The sequence below is a fragment of the Ursus americanus genome, chromosome 25 (genome assembly GCF_024610735.1).
Source record: "Ursus americanus isolate L20-20 chromosome 25, mUrsAme1.1.p, whole genome shotgun sequence".
Lineage (NCBI taxonomy): Eukaryota > Metazoa > Chordata > Mammalia > Carnivora > Ursidae > Ursus > Ursus americanus.
The window spans coordinates 38,126,680-38,142,868 of NC_142151.1; the positions used below are offsets into that span (position 1 = coordinate 38,126,680).

At 37.5% G+C, this 16,189-nt stretch overlaps 1 long non-coding RNA gene across 1 annotated transcript in view; it reads left to right on the forward strand.

Annotated features, from left to right (window-relative positions):
- LOC148107809 (uncharacterized) overlaps positions 1–8,107 on the forward strand; it is a 28,869-nt gene extending 20,762 nt beyond the window's left edge. Inside the window, exons 2-3 of the long non-coding RNA XR_015721674.1 lie at positions 1,256–1,409; positions 5,182–8,107. This is a non-coding gene — a long non-coding RNA (uncharacterized LOC148107809). The remainder of the gene's footprint in view (positions 1–1,255; positions 1,410–5,181) is intronic.
- Positions 8,108–16,189: the final 8,082 nt, after the last annotated feature.

The window sequence follows — 16,189 nt, forward strand, 5'->3', positions numbered from 1 at the left end:
CAGAGTTATGAGACTTTTTCCTGAGAGATCTATGTGTATCAGTTTGTTTAAACACAATCAAATCTCATTTTATTCATGTACTCTTTTCCCAATTTCATTGCATTCTCTTTCTTTGTTTTCCTTTTTTTTTTTTAAGATTTTATTTATTTATTTGACAGAGAGAGACAGCCAGCAAGAGAGGGAACACAAGCAGGGGGAGTGGGAGAGGAAGAAGCAGGCTCCCAGCGTAGAAGCCTGATGTGGGGCTCGATCCCAGAATGCCGGAATCACGCCCTGAGCCGAAGGCAGACGCTTAATGACTGAGCCACCCAGGCGCCCCACTTTCTTTGTTTTCTTGTAGCTAATTGAGATTTCTTAAAACAGCCATTTTGAATTCTTTATTGGGTAAATCACGGATTTCCATGTCTTTGGAGTTGGTGACGATGATTTTTGTGATCATTTGATCATGTCATGTTTCCTTGATTTTTCATATTCTTTGGTGTCTTGCATTGTTGTCTTCACACACTTCCTTCAGTCTTTGCTGGGTGACTTTGGGAGAGAAATACCTTCCATCAGCCTTGCTACAGATTCTGACGTTTTCTCAGACCTTTTATGAATATGCCTGCTGAACATTTCTTGCTTCATCTTGTGGCAGAATTACTAAGCTTCTTTGCTTTCTCTCAATCCTGCAACATACCTTTATGCCAGTAGCTTACCTTTTGCTTTTCTAATGACAATGCTAAAGCTCAAATTTGTGGTTTCTGACTCGGATTCAGTCTGGCTGTCTGTGTATACTCACTAGATTACTCTCACTGTCATTGAGAGTGCACATGGGGAACCAGCCACAGAATGGGGTGTGTGGGTGAGGCAGGTTGAGTGCTGGGCATATCTGTGTGCAGTTGGGGTGATTTACAGGCAAAGTGTCCCCAGTGGCTTGTGGGCAGGTTTCTTGATGGAGTTCATGATTCTGTTAGTAGGATCCATGTCCCTTTAATGCTGTCAGAGAGTCCTATCCGTTGCCCTTCCAGCCTCCTTCCACCTGCCAGTTGTGCAGCTCAAGATTCAATATTACTTTGGGTGGGGTGAGAAAGATATGAACCTCTCTGGCTGTATCCCACACAGTCACACACATGCACTTTCCCCTGCAGGAGAAATCACATGCCAATTAGTTCTTTCTTGACACAGTTGTGCCACCTCAGATGAAGGGCGATAGGAGTAAAGTCATCTTTTCTTACTCTCTCCAATGTGTCCAAACTTGCATTTTTTTTTGTTCCAGCAGTGTGCTAGAACTTCTCTGCTAGACTCCTGGACTTTCACAAAGGCCCTGCAGGTGATTGTCTAAGACAATGTTCTTGACGGCTTCCAGACCACAGTCACAAGGGACTGGAGCTGGTTCATGGACCACCAGAGAGGCCATAGCCAAAACTAAGGTCAGTATGTCTGCTACCAAAGAAATGAGGTGGGTGATGCTCCTCCCAGGTCCTTTGGTGTATGGTGATGGATCCTGCAGCTTCCACAAAGGAACTTTTTTTCCTATTGATGGATACCAAATTGTTTTGGGGGGCTTACAAGTGAGCCACATCTTATTTGGCCATTTTGCTAATGTCATTCCCCACTGCATTCTTGCTTGCATGGTTTCTGAGAATTGGGGTGTGATTCTTATCTTCGTTCCTTTATAGGTAAGGTTTTGTGTTTTGTTTTGTTTTTTTTGTGTGGTTTTTTTTTAAAGATTTTATTTATTCATTTGACGGAGATAGAGACAGCTAGCGAGAGAGGGAACGCAAGCAGGGGGAGTGGGAGAGGAAGAAGCAGGCTCATAGCAGAGGAGCCTGATGTGGGGCTCGATCCCAGAACACTGGGATCACGCCCTGAGCCGAAGGCAGACGCTTAACGACTGAGCCACCCAGGCGCCCCTGTTTTGTTTTTAACTCCGCTCTTTTAAGATTTTGTCTTTATCTTTGATTTTCTACAGTTTTTTTTCTGTGCCTAGGTATAGTTCTTTTTTGTAGGGTTTTTTTTTTTTTTTTTTTTTTTTTTTTGCACTTTTCTTGCTTAGTGTTCTCTGAGCTTGTAGTCTGGTGTCTGGTATTAATATGGGAAAAATTCTATCATTATTACTTCACATATTTTTTCTTTTCCTTCCTTTTCCTTTTTTTTCTTCTCCCACTCTCTCTTCCCCTTTCTTTCTTTCTTTCTTTCTTTCTTTCTTTCTTTCTTTCTTTCTTTCTCTTTCTTCTCTCTTTCCTTCCTTCCTTCCTTCCTTCCTTCCTTCCTTCCTTCCTTCCTTCCTTCCTTCCTTCCAATATTCCCATTACATGTATGTCACACCTTTGGTGGTTGTCTACGACAAAACAGTCCTTGGTTTTTCTTTACTCTCACACTACTACCACACTTCACTTCTGAAAACAGATATGCGGGCTTCCCCCCACACACACACACGCGCAATCAAGCAATTTTCAGCAACACCAGCTCGGTGTCCTACAGTTCAATTCAATTTTGACACTATCTGGAGTTAGTGTAGACCCCACAGGTTAAGGCCTTGGTCTCGGAAGACTGCCTTCCCACTTTGTGTCATTTGCAAGTCCCAGCTTGTCATCTTTTCCTCTGACCAACCAGCTATAAATTGGAGGTTTCTATGCCCTGCCCCTTGGATTCAGTCTTTAGTAGAATAGCTCACTGAACTCACAGAAACAGTTACTTATATGTCTGTTATATAATAAAGGATATGAAAAAGGGTACAGATGAACAGCCACATGAAGAGATGCATTGGGTGAGGTCCTGAAGAGTCCTGAGTGCAGGAACTTCTGTTCCTGGGGAGTTGGGTGCACCACCTTCCTGGAACATGGATGTATTCACCAACCTGGAAACTCTCTAACCCCTGTACTTTGGGGGGGGTGGTTATGGAGGCTTCATCATACAGGTATGATCAGTCAGTAACTCAGTCTCCAGTATCTCACTTTTTCCTGGCAGATAGGGGGCAGGTTGGAATTTCCTTGTTCATTTCTGCTGAGCAACTCTCATCCTAAAGCTATCTAGGAGCCCACCAAGAGTCACTTCATTAGAACAAAAGACACTCCTGTCACCCAGGAATTCCAGGGAATTTAGGAGCTTTGTGTTATTGACTGGGGTCAAAGACCAAATATTAGCAGAAAAAATGCTCCTAATATTCTTATTACTGGGAAATTACAAGGCTTTTTTATGATCTCTAAGGGCAGAGACCAATATATGTATCTTTTCTATTATGTCACAATAATCGTCTCGCAGTTCTTGAATAGGCTGTTCTGGTTTTTTTTCAGTATTGTTTTTCTCTTTTCCTTTCATTTTTGGAAGTTTCTATGGTGATATCTTCAAGCTTGGCTATCCTTTTCTCAGCTGTGTCTTCATTTCTATTACAATGTCTTCAACCTCTAGCATTTCTTTTGATTCTTTCTTAGAACTTTCATATCTTTGCTGACATCACCCATTTGTTCTTGCATGTGTCTACTTTACGCAATAGAGCCTTTAGCGTACTAATTGTGATTGTTTTGAATTCCTGGTCAGATTATTCCATTATCCTTGCCACATCTGAGTCTGGTTCTGATGCTTTCTTTGTCTTTTCAAACCGTGTTTTTTTGCCTTTTAGTATGCCTTGTGATTTTTTTTCTTGTTAGCCATTTATAACGTACTCTGCTATAGACTGAATATTTGTATCCTTCCCCCAAATTCAAAATTTCCCCAAAAATGTTGAAACATAATCCCCAATGGGATGATATTTATTTATTTATTTATAATGTTTTTTTATTATATTATGTTAGTCACCATACAGTACATTCCTGGTTTCTGATGTGAAGTTCGATGATTCATTATTTGCATATAACACCTAGTGCACCGTGCAATACGTGCCCTCCTTACTACCCATCACCAGCCTATCCCATTCCCCCACCCACCTCCCCTCTGAAGCCCTCAGTTTGTTTCTCAAAGTCCATAGTCTCTCATGCTTCATTCCCCCTTCTGATTACCCCCCCTTTCTTTATCCTTTTCTTCCCCTACCGATCTTCCCAGTTCTTATGTTCCATAGATGAGAGAAATCATATGATAATTGTCTTTCTCTGCTTCATTTATTTCACTTAGCATTATCTCCTCCAGTGCCATCCATGTTGCAGCAAATGTTGAGAACTCGTTCTTTCTGATAGCTGAGTAATATTCCATTGTATATATGGACCACAACTTCTTAGTCCAGTCATCTGTTGAAGGGCATCTCGGCTCCTTCCACAATTTAGCTATTGTGGACAATGCTGCTATGAACATTGGGGTGTATATGGCCCTTCTCTTCACTACGTCTGTATCTTTGGGGTAAATACCCAGTAGTACAATGGCTGGGTCATAGAGTAGCTAATTTTTAACTTTTTAAGGGACCTCCACACTGTTTTCCAGAGTGGCTGTACCAACTTGCATTCCCATCAACAATGTAGGAGGGATCCCCTTTCTCCACATCCTCTCCAGCAATTGTTGTTTCTTGCCTTGTCAATTTTTGCCATTCTGACTGGCGTAAGGTGGTATCTTAGTGTGGTTTTAATTTGAATTTCCCCAATGGGATGATATTTAACAGTAGGGCTTTTGGAAGATGATTAGTTCATGAGGGTGGAACCCTTACAAATGGGACTAGATTGCTTATAAAAGAGACCCCAGGGGCGCCTGGGTGGCACAGTCATTAAGCGTCTGCCTTCGGCTCAGGGCGTGATCCCAGCATTCTGGGATCGAGCCCCACATCAGGCTCCTCTGCTAGGAGCCTGCTTCTTCCTCTCCCACTCCCCCTGCTTGTGTTCCCTCTCTCGCTGGCTGTCTCTCTCTGTCAAATTAATAAATAAAATCTTAAAAAAAAAAAAAAAGAGAGACCCCAGAGAGCTCCTCTGCCTCTTCTGCCATTTGAAGACACACCTAGAAGATGGCTGTCTATGAACCAGGAAGTAGGCGCCTACAAGGTGCCTTGATCTTGAACTATCCAGCTTCCAGAAGTGTGAGAAATAATTTTTTTGTGGTTTATAACCCTCTTAGTTTATAAGCTACTAAAAAAATATATATTGTAGCCTCAATGGACTGCGACATAGTAGGTAAAAGTAACTGTTTTAAGTAGGTCTTTAGGAATATGATAGTAAGTTATGGGGGGGTAGGAAATGTTCTATAGTCTTATGATTAGGTCTCAATCCTTTTTTTTTTTTTTAGATTTTATTTTTAAGTAACCTCTACACCCAACATGGGACTGGAACTTACAACTCTGAGCTCAAGAACCATATGCTCTACTGACTGAGACACCCCAATTAGGTCTCGATCTTTTAGTGAAGATTGTGCCTCTGGACTGTGGGCTTCACAAGTACTTCTCAGTTCTCCCATTTCCTCTTTGGGTGGGACAGGTGGGCTGGAGTTGGGTATTTCCTTTCCTCCAGGTTAGTTAGTCTCTGATGAAACTCCAATAGTTCATGCTCTGCTAAAATAGTTTCTCTTGAGGATAGGCCTTGCTAAGAACAGAATGCTCTGGCATATTTAAAAATGGTTCCTTGGGGCACCTGGGTGGCTTAGTCATTAAGCGTCGCCTTTGGCTCAGGGCATGATCCCAGTGTTCTGGGATCAAGCCCCGCATCAGGCTCCTCGGCTGGGAGCCTGCTTCTTCCTCTCTCACTCCCCCTGCTTGCGTTCCCTCTCTCATTGGCTGTCTCTCTCTGTCAAATAAATAAATAAAATCTTTAAAAAAAAAAAAAGGGTTCCTTTTCCTCTCTCCCTGTTGGAAGCATGAACGTATTTTTCTCTGATATTCACAATGAGAACTGGGTAGAGCTCCAGGAGTTAAAACACCAAAGTATGGGAGCCCTTCTATGAGTGGGTCTTCCTGGAGTTTTTAACTATCAGAATTGTCCACACTGAGCTTCCAAAAATTCATCAGTGAGAGTTTAGGCTTTCCTACCTTGGCCCTGGCTCCACTTGAGGTTTCTGCTTGTGGGTTTCTGCTTTGTCAGTTATAATTCTTTGTATTTGTCTGTGTGTCTCTCCAGTTTGGGGGAACAGTGATTTGCCTCATTACCTCATTTCTCTGACAGTCATAAGAAGACTTTTTGGTTTTTCAGTTTGTTCAGGTTTCACTTGTCAGGATTGAGCAGTGACTTCTATGCTGCCTATATGTTGGACTGGAAACTAGATGTCATTTTAATGATGAAAAAACTGAAGGAATAACAAAAAATTGTTGAATGAAAAATAATTTAAAATTCAATTATTATCTCTGTACATTTCAATTCAAATATCATCAGTATTCAGTTCAAATATTATTCCCCTGTATATTTAGTAAGGAAAAATGATTTGTTAAAGCTTCTTTCTAATTAAGCATAGTAGATTCTCAGCTTTAGATTTGGCCATATTTTCTGCTGGTAGAATAAGGATTCTGAGCACAGTTCAGTGAATATTACTCAATCTGTTTTGGGTCTAGCCCCCTGAACACATTTCTGAGTCCAGGAAAAAAAAAACAAAATGGCTTTAAGTAAAAACCAAATGGTTTGTTTCATTAAAATCTTTAACCCACTGGGTCCCAAATGTCTTTGGTACTGCACTCAAAGTTAGACATCTGAGGGAGCCATCTGCCCACTCCTGCTGTGGACAACAATACAGTTAGGGCGCCTTGAGAATGGAGTGTGGTTTTTTTTTTTGTTTTTTTTTTTTTGGAAAACTGCTGTGCCTGGCAAGGCTGCAGGGGGGACTGTGACATGCAGAGGAGCAGCATGTGATGGTGTTAAGTTCCCACCAGTGCTCAATAGAGCATCAGTAGTCATCAGCAAAGAATTGTTTTGGTAGATGGAACTGTAAGAGGGGTTTTTTTGTAGCCCAGAACAAATATGGTGGAAGTTTAGGACAAGCTAGACATTGTAGGAATACTCAGGGGTTACTTTGGAAGGAATCAGAGATGGTATATCATTAGTAGAAAGCAACTAGGAAGTTAAATTTGGGCCTTAATAAAACTGTGACATAATTTGTGGTGCCAAGTGAAATTTGGCTATATTATATTAATATCCATACACTATCTTGACACATAAGCCCTTCCTACCCTGTTACCATTAGTGTGAAGCAGATTTTTTTTTTGTAGACTTAAAGTTGTTATCAGTGAATGTATTAAGCGAATAAATAAAACAACCTCTGCTAAAATGTCATCACTCAACTGCTAAGAAGATAAAGTAACACTCATGTTGGCTTACACATAGTGTTAAAAGGGGTAAGCCAAGCCAATATTTATTATCCATAAGTCACAATATGCCATTTTCAAAATGAGTTTTATATTAATACATATTAAAGAAATGATATATTCTAACTTTTTTAAACAAAATTGAAGAATGACTCATTCCACTTGCAAATACATTTTAAAATAAATGCAATCTTAATTTAGACCACCAGCATTAACACTAGTCCTTTCAAATTAAAAAAACACAAAGGAAATTTTAATAGGATCCAACAGAAAAAAGTTATCTCATTATAGAATTTATAACAAGGAGTTCCTGTGTTTTGGAAGAACAATGAAATGAGATGTTAGATAATTAACTATATAATGCTATTTTGCCATATTGTCTCCTGAGAAAGATGTTGGATAGATGGTTTTCCTTAAGTAGAGACCAAGCTATTTCAAGTGGAATCCCCACTGATTATTTTAATATCGTATTGTTTTAATTCTAACATTTAACATTTCCTGAAGATTCTGAAACAGTACTAAAGAGAAGACACTAAAATTTATATTACTCAAGGGAAGAAGTGAACATTATGTTTCTTTTTAAATGGTGATAAAAATAAAATTTCCTGAGCTTTCTTGCTTGTTTGAAAATCCATTATTCTGAGTACTTGGACTAATTTGGAATCAGGAACATTAATTCTGTGGCAGCCTTGAATTGCTCCTTAAGCTAAAGAACCTTTTACAGTCCTTTAGAGGAATCTTCTGTCATGTTGTCTCTTTTTCTCAGATTTATTGAAGTTTTCCAGAGACATCAGGAGTAAGTATAGGGTATTTGTTAATCTTACCAGCAAATTCACTTTAAAATTTCTTCACTGGAAAAATTAGTATGGAATATGACAGACTATCTCTTATGTGCTTTTTGTCACAGACATTACTTTTAGATAAAAATGCTAACACTCTTAGTTATTCTATTTTTAAAGGGTACGTTTATTTGGAAGGTTTTGTATGTTAATTCTAGTAAAATTAGATCTCTGTCATGATCAAGGTGTTACAAATGGTTTTGGTGATAGTAGATTCACAAATTCAGACATTGAACTAATAAATCTTTTGATCAATAATCATGTATGCAACTTGGGGATCTAAGATCAGAGTGTTAATAACTGTACATTTTCCAGTGGTGTAGAGTAGTAATCCTCATAAATTTTCTGCCCGCCCTTATGTCTTTTCAGCACACTCTTCTTTTTTTTCATGATTGTATAGGCAGTGATTCTTGGAACATATCTATTTCTTTTTCCAAACACATTTACCTAATATTACATACTTTAAAGTTCACCATGCCTGGCAGCTGTTCTGTTATGGTGTGTTAAAAAAAAGATAATTAAGGTCAAAGATACAGATCTTAACATATAATAACCAACACAAAACTGAAAAAGAAGAATAAAATTGGAGAACTCACACCACCATATTTCAATACTTACTATAAAGCAAGTAATCAAGCAGGATGGCATTGGCAAAATTATAGACACATAACTTGATAAAACAGAGTAGAGAACCCAGAAATAGAATATCACAAATATAGTCAACTGATTATTGACAAAGGTACAAAAGCAATTCAATGGAGAAATAATAGTCTTTTCAACAAACATTGCTTGTACAGTTGGACATCCATATGCAAAAAAAATTAATGTATACACAGACTTTACGCCCTTCACAAAAATTACTTCAAAGTAGATTATAAATCTAAATATGAAATGCAGAACTATAAAGCTTGTAGAAGAAAACATATGAGTAAATCATGACTTTGAGTTTGGTGATGTGGTTTTATTTGTTTATCAATTTTTTAGAGAGAGAGAGAGAGAGAATGTGAGTGGTGAGGGAGGGGCAGATACTATGGAGAGAATCTCCATGCCCAGCACAGAGCCTGATATGGGGCTTGATCTCATGGCCCTGGATCATGACCTGAGCTGAAATCAAGAGTTGGACCAACTGAGCCACCCAGGTGTCCCAGTGATGTGGTTTTATGTACAACACCAAAAACATGATCCATGAAAGAACACATGGATATTTGACTCTATTAAAATTCAAAAATTTTGCAATGCAGAAGATCCCGTTAGAAAAGTGAAAACACACACACACACACACACAAAAGAAAAGTGAAAACACAAATCACTGTCTGATAAAAGATATTTGCAAATCACATATCAGATAAAGGACTTGTATCCAAAATATGGAAAGAACTCTTAAAACTCAACAATAAGGAAACAAACCGATTTAAAAATTGGCAAAAGAGAGAGAGATCAGTGAAGTGGCATAGTAGGGAACTCTTAAAGTCCATCTCTGCATAAAAGCAATGAGTAAGTGGCAAAAGAAACAAAAACAAAAATCCTGTCACAATAAACCTTTTCAGGAGATTCTGGAATCTAAACAAAAGCTTGCAACAAGCAGAGCAACCCTTAATAAAAAAGAAGAAAAGAAAAGCTTACTTTTAGTGAGATAATTATTAAAGTCATATGGGGGAGGGACTAATCTGATAGAGATGCCAGAGATCTCTTACAGGGCATACATGCTCGGAGAAAAGGCCATGTGAAGACACAAGAGAGAAGGTTCTGTCTACAAAGCCAAGGAGAGAGGCCTCACAGAAACCAACCATGCCTGATACTTTGATCTTGGACTTCCAGCCTCCAGAACTGTAAGAAAAATGAATTTCTATTGCTTAAGCCATTCAGGCTGTAGTATTTTGTTATGTTAGCCCTAGCAGTCTAAGACGACCAAGAATTCTATATCCAAACTATCCTTCAAAGATGGAGAAATTAGGGCATTCACAGATAAACTCTGAGAGAGCTAATAGACCTGCTCTACAAGAAATGCTAAAGGGAGTCCTTCTTGCTGAAATGAAATGACATTAAACAGTCCTTCAAGTCCACATGAAGAAATAAAGTAATCATATAGAAAAATGTAAGGTAAGTATTAATGTATTTTTGGCTTGTAACTGCTCTTTTAAGACATGTATAAAACAATAATTATAAATATATATTAGCAGGCATATAATGCATAAAGATGTAATTTGTGACAATAACATCATAAAGGTGATGGGGCTATGTAGAAGGTAAGTTTTTGTAAACTAGTGGAAAAGTTTATGCTATACAAATTATAACTGAAAGAGAGCTGGGGTGGCTATGCTAATATCAGACCAAATAGACTTTAAGCCAAACATTATTTCAAAATACAAAGAAGGACATGATATATTGATAAAAGGGTGAATACATCAAGAAGATGTAAACAATTATATATGTACCTAACAACAGAGCCCCAGCCAAATTCTATGAAGGAAAACAGAATCAAAGAGAGAAATAGACAGTTCAGTAATAGTAATTGGAGATGTCAGTGCCTCATTTTCAATAATGGATAAAACAATTAGAAGATCAAGAAGTAAATAGAGGGCTTGAACACTATAAAATACCTAACAATGTAACAGACATACAAGTGCACATAGGACATTCTACTGGATAGATTATATGTTATGCCACCAAACAAGTCTCAATAAACTTACAGTTATAAAAACCATTCAAAGTATCTTCTCCAATCACAATGGAATGAAAATAGATATCAATAACAGAAGGAAGTCTGGATAATTCACAAATAGGTGGAAATTAACACACTGTTAACCAAAGAAGAAGAAATCACAAAGGAAAATGAGAAAATATCTTAAAATAAATTATAATGAAAACACAGCAGTTACCAGTGGTTGGAGGGTGGGGGAAGTGGGGAGATGTTAGTCACAAGGTAAAACTTCCAGTTATAAGATGAATAAGTTCTGGGGATCTAATGCACAGCTTGGTGATTATAGTTAATAATATTGTATTATATACTAAAAAGTTGGTATAAGAGTTAGATCCTTAATTTTCTCACTACAAAAAAGAAATGGTAATTATGTGACATAATGGAGCTGTTATCTAACTCTATGGTGACAATAATTTTGCAATATATAAATGTATCAAATCAACACATTGTGCACCTTAAACTTATACAATGTTATACACTAATTATATCTCAATACAGCTGGAAAGGGGGACAAGAAAAATCAACATACCCAAATTTATAGAATTCCATAAAATCAGTACTAAGAGGGAAATTTTTAGTTTTAAACAGTTATGTTATTATTTTTTAAATTTAAATTCCATTAGCCAACATATAGAACATGATTGGTTTCAGATGTAGAGTTCAGTAATTCTAAACAATATATAAAAAAAGAAGGAATATCTCAAATCAACAACCTAGCCTTCCACCTTAAAGAACTAGAATAAGAGTAAATTAAACCCAGGGGCGCCTGGGTGGCATAGCGGTTAAGCGTCTGCCTTCGGCTCAGGGCGTGATCCCGGTGATCTGGGATCGAGCCCCACATCAGGCTCTTATGCTGTGGGCCTGCTTGTTCTTCTCCCACTCCCCCTGCTTGTGTTCCCTCTCTCGCTGGCTGTCTCTATCTCTGTCAAATAAATAAATAAAATCTTTAAAAAAAAAAAAAGAGTAAATTAAACCCAAAGCAAGCAGAAGGAAATAATAAAGATTAGAGTTTATAAAGCTAAACATAGTTTTATCATATGATTCAGAAATAAAGCTCCTAAGTATTTACCAAACTGATTTGAAATATTATATCCACACAAAAGTCTGCATGCAAATGTCTAAACAGGCTTATTCATAATTGCCAAAAACTGGGAGCATTCAATATGTTCTTCAATAAGTGAATGCATAAACAAACTACGGTACATCCACACAATGGAATACTATTCAGACAAAAAAGGGTGTGCTATCAACCATGAAAAACATGGGTGAATCATAAATGCATATTGTTAAGAAAAAGAAGTGTCTGAAAAGGCTATATGTTGTATGATTCCATTTATACGACATTTTGGAAAAGGCAAATCTATAGAGATGGTAAACAAATCAGTTGTTGCCAAAGGTTTTTGGAGGAGGGAGGATTGAACAGGTGAAGTACAAGGGATTTTTTTTATGGTGGAAAATATTCTGTATGCAAGTAATGGTGAATATATGACATTATGTATTTGTTAAAAACCCATAGAACTACAGCACAGAGTAAACCTCAGTGTGGTGTATTTTAAAATATCATTTAGGACATTGGGCAGTCCCAGGATGGAATGCATACTCTGAGAAAAGAAAATTGGAGTAGGGAGAGGTGCTCACCTCACTAACTTTGTAAAGAGTGGGAACTAAGACTAAAGGCAAAAAACAAACAAAAACCAAACTGTACATAAGCACTGTACTTTAGTTGGTAAAGATGTTTCTCATGGATGTATGACATCAGCATGAACTCATGTTTAGCTTCATATAAATATAGATGGGTACATAAAGAAATATTTATAAGTATGCATGTAATGTGGGCCAGTACACACACCTTGTCCTCTCTCTGTCCTCTAAGAGGGCTAAGAGGCAATGACACCCTAGTAACAATGAGCACACCCAACACTCAGATCTTGGTTTCTAATATTATTCTTCAACAATTGGAACCAGGCTCTTTGGAGAAATGGCTGATGGTAGAGTTGCGGCAAGGCATATATACAAGATGCTCCTGTTGCGTTTTGTAGTTCTAAAAGGTAAGGGAGTTCTCAAAGAAATAAATACTACAGCAATGTGAGTGTGTCAAAAGGACACAGGAGCCAATTGAAAGAGCTCACAATGGCCGAAGTGGAACAATTTTAGCAACAAAATAAATAATGTATTGGATTATAACCCAAAGTATAAAATAAATATCATGAGTCCATATTAGGGAATGATTATAATAAGTAAATATGAGAGAATATACAAATTTTCTATGCAGAAGCATTCCAAATTATTTATATAGATATTTTGCTGTGAATATATCTAGTAACTTCTTTCCAAAGAATACAGTATGAAATGGAGGAAAAAAGAGTAACTTCACAGTGGAGACACCTGGCAAATACTATCTTAGCCAGATGGTCAAGGTCAACACCGGCAGTAGTAAGTCATGGTGATAGTATGTAGCCTTGATATGATGTTATGAGAATAGTACTTTACACCTGTGATCTTTCCAAAATGCATTAAACTCCAGTCCAGTCATGAGAAAAAAATCAGATAAACCCCAATATTGAGAGACACTCTACAAAATAATGACCAGTGCATTTCAAAACTGAAGGTCATTAACAATGAGGAAAGTCTGAGAAACTGTCACTCTATAGAAGAGCCTGAGGAAGCATGATGCATAAATGTAATATGATATCCTGGATGGGATCATGGAAAGGATGTTAGGTAAAAATGAAAAACATGAAGATAAAATATGGAATTTATTTAATAATGATATATCAACAGTGGTTTATTAGTTGTGTCAAATGTACCATATTAATGTAAGATGTTAACAAAAGGGGAAAGGATATAGGAGGCATATGGAAAATCATATTCTATTTTTACTACTGTTCTGTAATCTAAAACTCTTCTAAAATGAAAACTTTATTTTCCAAGAATATATAGAACTTACCATATAAGAATGCATTCATGGGTGATGTAAGTAGATGAGGTCTTCTAGCTGTCTCTTAATGGACCTAGGCATCAGCAGTGCTAGTGAGACTGTGCCCACTGAGTCAGAAGAGACTCTGTAGTGATAGGGTGCTCTGGGCTTACACCCTTGCCCTCGACAGTTGTAGTAGACTTTGTAATTAATAACGCTTACTGAACACAAATAGGAAAAGCTATGACCATAGACACCCACAAAAAGATGTTCACATGACTTGTAGATACAGCTGGTCAGCTTTCCTTTGCTTCCTCTGCAGACACATCTCATGCCACTCTTTTCTTGATTGCTACACTCTAGCTACACTGGGTTTTTTTTAGTTCCTCATAGATGTAATACCCTCCCTCACCTCTGTGTCTTTTCCTTCTACTTGCAGTTCTTTCCAAGTCCCAAACACCACCTTTACCCTGTTTGCCCAGTTAATTCTGCATGGAGCACTGAGTGTTTTATGCAAACAATGAATCATGGAACACTACATCAAAAGCTAATGATGTACTGTACGATGACTAACATATCATTAAAAAAAAAAAAAGAATGTTAAAAAAAAATCCTACCTCATCCTTCATTTGAAATGCCATATTTTCAGGAAGGTCTTCCCTGGCATCCTAGACAATACATTGTACTTCTCCATTTGTGGCATCCATCCTACTTGTAATAGCTTGTTTCTTTTTAATTGAAGTATAATTGATATGTAACATAGTTTCATTTATACAACATAATGATTCAATATTTGCATACACTGTGAAATGATTACTACAAAAATCTAGTTACCCCTGCTGCCATATAAATTTACATAATATGCAATACAATATTACTTTTTAATTTACATTCAAATAATTAACATAATGTATTATTTGTTTCAGAGGTACAGTCTTATATGATACCCACTGCTCATTACAACAGTCTTATATGATTCATTAGTCTTATATGATACCTACTGCTCATTACAACACATATCCTCCCCAATGTTCATCACCCAGTTACTCCACCCTCCAACCCTCACCCCTCCAGCAACCCTCAGTTTGTTTCCTATGATTAAATGTCTCTTGTGGTTGGTCTCCCTCTCCGATTTCATATTGTGTCATTTTTTCCTCTCTTATCCTATGATCCTCTGTTCTGTTTCTTAAATTCCACATATCAGTGAGATCATATGATAATTATCTTTCTCTGACTTATTTCCCTTCACGTAATACCCTCTAGTTCCATCCATGTTGTTGTAAATGGCAAGATTTCATTTTTTGATTCCTGTGTAATATTCCATTGTATATGTATATACCACATCTTCTTTATCCATTCATCTATTGATGGACATCTGAGCTCTTTCTGTAGTTTGACTATTGTGGACATTGCTGCTATGAACATTGGGGTGCATGTGCCCCTTTGGATCACTACATTGGTATCTCTGGGGTAAATACCCAGTAGTGCAGTTGCTCTATTTTCAACTTTTTGAGGAACCTCCATATTGTTTTCAGAGTGGCTGCACCAGCTTGCATTCCCACCAACAATGTAGGAGGGTTCCTCTTTCTCCGCATTCTTGACAACATCTGTCATTTTCTGACTTGTTAATTTTAGCCATTCTGACTATTGTGAGGTGGCATCTCATTGTGGTTTTGATTTGTATTTCCCTAATGCCGAGTGATGTGGAGCACTTTTTATGTGTCTGTTGGCCATTTGTATGTCTTCTTTGAAGACATGTCTGTTCATGTCTTCTGCCCAATTCTTGATTGGATTGTTTGTTCTTTGGGTGTTAAGTTTAATAAGTTCTTAAGAGATTTTGGATACTAGCCCTTTATCTGTCATTTGCAAATATCTTCTCCCATCTTTATATCAGACAAATTAGATTCTAATCCAAACACTGTAATAAGAAATGAGGAAGGACACTACAATCAAAGGGTCTATCCAACCAGAAGGTCTAACAATTGTAAATATTTATGCCCCTAACATGGGAGCAGCCATTTATATAAGCCAATTAATAACAAAATTAAAGAAACACATCAATAATAATACAGTAATAGTAGGGTGACTTTAACACTCCACTCATGGCAGTAGACAGATCATCTAAGCAGAAGATCAATAAGGAAACAAGGGCTTTGAATGACACAGTGGACCAGATGGACTTCACAGATACATTCAGAACATTCCATCCTAAAGCAACAGAATACACATTCTGCTTGAGTGCACATGGAACCTTCTGTAGAAGAGATCACATACTGGGTCACAAACCAGGTCTCAACTTGTACCAAAAGACTGGGATCATTCCTTGCATATTTTTGGGCCACAATACTTTGAAACTGGAACTCAATCACAGGAGAAAATTTGGAAAGAATTCAAATACATGGAGACCAAAGAGTATTCTACTAAAGAATGAATGGGTCAACCAGGAAATTAAAGAAGAATTTAAAAAATTCATGAAACAAATGAAAATGAAAACTGTTCAAAACCTTTGGGTTGCAGCAAAGGCAGTTCTAAGAGGGAAGTATATAGCAATA